The following is a 5,111-nucleotide window of genomic DNA, read 5'->3' as shown; positions in this document are numbered from 1 at the left end:
ATTCTTCCTAGTCTTTTAAAAAACCTGTACTTCTTTCTGGTTACAAAGTAAACAATTTAACTTTTAAATGTATTACAAAATTTATTGGTCCATGTAAGGTACAGAGATTTATTGATGAAGATTTAGAATAATGAGTAGAAAGTACTTAAATATTTGTTTATTGTTTAATAAATGCATCATATTTTCCTGTTCAGGTCCAGGAACTAGCTCTTCTTTATTGACAAATCACCCTTTCTGGCTAATATTATATCCCACCTGGAGAAAAAAGTAGCAACTGTGTTATTACTTTAAATACCATAACTCTTGGGAATTTATACTGAAACAATATAGGTCATCTCACCTATGCAGTCCCCCAGTACCAATTATTTAATGCTGGTTACATTATTGCTCCCTAGAGTGCAGCATCCAGCCACTTCCAGTGACTGTCAGAGAGGGACACTGTGCTCTTTGATGATGAGAGCAAGTCTTACCCTGAGTATGCAGGAAAACAAGAACCATCATTCATTTTCTAGTCATGTAAAATTTACCATTCGGAATTTTATAGCATGAAAATAGAACAACAGATTTTCCAACAGTGACTTCTCTTGAGCTCTTTAGGCCAGAATCACTGCATTCCTAGACCAGGTTCTCACTCTCTGTTGACCACACGCCTGCCTTCCACACAGTACTGCCAGGAGAGGAGGAGAAGCAAGGGGCCCATGTGCAACATGAGAACAGCAGCCCCATTCAGACAAGAAACGTCTGACCCTTGTTGGGCATGACTTAAGACCAGCCTGGGAGAGCACAACGTAGCCACATCAATCCAAGGCAAGACAGGACATAAATTGGAAGGGGCTGTTGGCATTACGGAGCAAAAGTTGCAAAAGCCCTGAGAGCAGGAAGACAGATCATCTTTGAGCATCTTTGTTAAACCACTTTGTTTTGTCTCTGTTACAGTAGTACAGAATTATCACACTCCCATATACAACTGTCCCTCGGTATTCTCAGGGGGATTGTTTCCAGGAACCCTATGGATACCAAAATCCTTGGATGTTCAAGTCCCTTACATAGAACAGTGTAGTATTAGCATATAAGCTATGCACATCCTCCCTGATACTTTAAGTCATCTCTAGATTACTTACAATACATAATACAATGCAAATACTGAATACATAGTTGTAAATACAATGTAAATGTTATGTAAAGAGTTGCCAGTCCTTGGGGCTTCCCTGGTGGCGCAGTGGTTGAGAGTCCGCCTGCCGATGCAGGGGACATGGGTTCGTGCCCCGGTCCGGGAAGATCCCACATGCCACGGAGCGGCTGGGCCCGTGAGCCATGGACGCTGAGCCTGCGCATCCGGAGCCTGTGCTCCGCAACGGGAGAGGCCACAAACAGTGAGAGGCCCGCGTACCACAAAAAAAAAAAAAGAGTTGCCAGCCCATCGCAAATTCAAGTTTTGCTTTTTGGAACTTTCTGGGACTTTTTTTTCCTGAGTTTTTGTGATCCATGGTTGGATGAATCTGTAGATGCAGAACCCAAGTATATGAAGGGCTGACTTTATTGGATATTGAAAATCTTTTTAATATTCATAAATCCGGTAGGCAAGAAAAATAGTATTTTATTTTTGCTCTAATTTAAACCATCATTATATTACTGGGGTTGAGCCTATATTTATGTTTCTCAATCATTTGTATTTCTTCTTTAAATTATCTGTTCACGTTCTGTGCCCATTATTTTCTACTAGGGACTTTTTCATTCTGATTTTTAGGAGATCTATCTATATCTATCTATAAATATATATATATATAATCTCCATTTTCCCATGATATAAGTTATAAAAAGTTATAAATAGTTTTCCCAATATACCTTTTGATTTTGTTTATGGTGTTTTTAGTTGTTCTAGATAAGACTTGTTGGCTTTGTGGGGTTTTTTTTCAATTTTGTTTTAATCAGATTTTTCAATTGGTATTTTATGTCATTTCAGAAAGGTCTTTCCTACTCTTAGATGATATCAATAATTTACTCATATTTTCTTATGTTTATACTTTTGCTTTTAAATTTTTGTTTTGTCTATAGTTGACTTTGATATAAGAATGAGGGAGGGATCAAGCCCCACCCCTACCCCCCCAAAAAAAAGCCCAATCAGTCGTGCCAATACCATATACTAAATAGTCTACCTTTCCTCCATTAGTTTGAAATTCCATCTTTATCATCTATTAAACCCCAATCTGTATTGGGTTACATTGGTCTATTACCATATTTTTTAAATGACTAATTCTCGACAAAATATTAGCAAACCGAATCCAACAACACATAAAAAAGACCATACACCATGACCACATGGGATTCATCCCAAGTTCACAAGAATGGTTCAACGTATGCAAATCAATGGGATACACCACATAAACAAAAGACAAAAACCACACCATCATCTCAGTAGATGCAGAAAAAGCATTTGACAAAATTCAACATCCATTCATGATAAAAACTCTTACCAAAGTGGGTAAAGAGGGAACATTTCTCAACATAATAAAAGCCATTTATGACAAACCCACAGCCAACATAATACTCAGGGGTGAAAAGCTGAAAGCCTTCCTGTTAAAATCTGGAACAAGACAAGGATGCCCACTCTCACCTCTTCTATTCAACACAGTATTGGAAGTCCTAGCCAACGCACTCAGGTAAGAAAAAGAAATAAAAACTATCCAAATTAGAAGGGAAGAGGTAAAAGTGTCATTATATCCAGATGACATGATACTATAGATAGAAAACCCTAGAACTGATCAATGAATTCAGCAAGGTAGCAGGATACAAGATTAACATACAGAAATCGGTTGCATTTCTTTACACTAAAAATGAAACATCAGAAAGGAATGTAAAAAAAGAATCCCTTTTAAAATCACACCCCCCAGGCTTCCCTCGTGGCGCAGTGGTTAGGAATCTGACTGCCAATGCAGGGGACAGGGGTTCGAGCCCTGTTCCAGGAGGATCCCACATGCTGCGGAACAGCTAGGCCCGTGTGCCACAAATGCTGAGCCTGCACTCTGGAGCCCACAAGCCACAGCTGCTGAGGCCTGCGTGCCTGGAGCCTGTGCTCCACAACAGGAGGGGCCACCGCAATGAGAGGCCCGTGCACTGCAAGGAGGAATGGCCCCCACTCACTGCAAGTAGAGAAAGCCCACATGCAGCAATGAAGACCCAATGCAGCCAAGAATAAATAAAATAAATTTATATTAAAAAAAATTGCATCCCCCAAAAATAAAATACTTAGGAATAAAACTAACCAAAGAGGTGAAACACTTATATACTGAGAACTATAAAACATTAATAAAGGAAATTGAAGATGATTCAAAGAAATGGAAAGATATCCCATGCTCTTGGATTGGAAGAATATTGTTAAAATGGCCATCCTGCTCTTTCCACCATCTTTCTGTGCCGCCATATTGGTGTGCATGAATGTCCTGGCTGATACGCTCAACAGTATCAACAATGCCAAAAAAAGAGGCAAACGCCAGGTTCTTATTAGGCCATGCTCCAAAGTCATCGTCAGGTTACTAACTGTGATGATGAATCATGGTTACATTGGCAAATTTGAAATCATCGATGATCACGGGGCTGGGGAAATTGTTGTGAGCCTCATAGGCAGGCTAAATAACTGTGGAGTGATCAGCCCCAGACTTGATGTGCAACTCAAAGATCTAGAAAAATGTCAGAATAACGTGCTCCCATCCCATCACTTTCTTTTCATTGTACTGACAACCTCAGCTGGCATCATGGACCAGGAAGAAGCAAGACGAAAACACACTGGAGGGAAAATACTTGGATCTTTTTCTAGGGATGTAATACACACATGTAAATAAAATGCCTCAGAGGATATCCAAAGCAATCTACAGATTTAATGTGATCCCTATCAAATTACCCATGAGATTTTTCACATAAGTGTAATAATAATAATCTGGGAAAATATTATGAACAACCTTATGCTAGTAAATCCAACAACTTAGATAAAATGGGCAAATTTCTTGAAAGACACAGATTACCCAAGCTTACCAAGGAAGAAATATATATAACCCGAAGAGCCTATCTATTAAAGAAATTGAATTTGTAGTTTAAAACATTCCCACAAAACTGCAGGCCCATAGGGCAGCACAGGTGAATGCCACTGAACATTTACAAATTCTTCATAAACTCTTTCAAAAAATTAAAAAGGTGAGAATACTTCCCAACTCATTTTATGATTACAGAATTACTCTGACACCAAAACCAGACAAAGATATTACAGAGAAATGGCAAACCAATATTCCTATGTTATAAACACAGATATCAAAAATCCTAAACAGAGGGCTTCCCTGGTGGCGCAGTGGTTGAGAGTCCGCCTGCTGATGCAGGGGACGCAAGTTCGTGCCCCGGTCCGGGAAGATCCCACATGCTGTGTAGCGGCTGGGCCCGTGAGCCATGGCCGCTAAGCCTGCGCGTCCGGAGCCTGTGTTCCGCAATGGGAGAGGCCGCAACAGTGAGAGGCCCATGTAACACACACACACACACACAAATCCTAAACAAAATTTTAGCAAATTGAATCCAAAATTTATAAAAAGGGTAATACATTTGACCAAGTGAAGTTTATCTCAAGAATGCAAGATTGTTTTGACACTTGAAAATCCACCAGTGTATAATTCATCATATTAACAAACTAAAGAATATTCATCTATAAATATATAAATAATTATTTCTGATTATGTCAATAGATGCAGAAAATCATTTGAGAAAATCCAACATCCATTCCTGACAAAAACTCTCAGAAAAGTAGGAATAGAAGGAAAAGTCTTCAACGCATTAAAGGGCATTTACTTAAAATCCTACAATTAGCATCATACTAAATTCTGAAAAACTGAATCAATTTTCCCCTAAGATTAGGAAGAAGACAAAGATGCCAAACCTCAACATTAAAGATTCCAGCCAGTGCAATAAGGTCAAGAGATAAGAAATAAAAACCACCTATATTGGAAAGAAGTAAAACTGCCTTTTTTTCACAAATGTCATGCTCCCCTATATAGAAAATCTGATGAAATCTATAAAAACTCTACTAGAGCCCGTAAGTGAGTTAAGTGAATTTACAGGATACAAGATCACTA

The 5,111-nt window shown here is 38.8% G+C and overlaps 1 pseudogene; it reads left to right on the top strand.

Annotated features, from left to right (window-relative positions):
* Positions 1-3,357: 3,357 nt before the first annotated feature.
* LOC113620061 (40S ribosomal protein S15a pseudogene) lies at positions 3,358-3,853 on the top strand (annotated as a pseudogene).
* Positions 3,854-5,111: the final 1,258 nt, after the last annotated feature.

Source organism: Aethalodelphis obliquidens, unplaced genomic scaffold, assembly GCF_003676395.1.
Source record: "Aethalodelphis obliquidens isolate GAN/ISIS:26980383/991018 unplaced genomic scaffold, ASM367639v1 scaffold7, whole genome shotgun sequence".
Lineage (NCBI taxonomy): Eukaryota > Metazoa > Chordata > Mammalia > Artiodactyla > Delphinidae > Aethalodelphis > Aethalodelphis obliquidens.
Note: the sequence above shows the minus strand (reverse complement) of the source record. Positions and strands in the feature narration are given on the sequence as shown.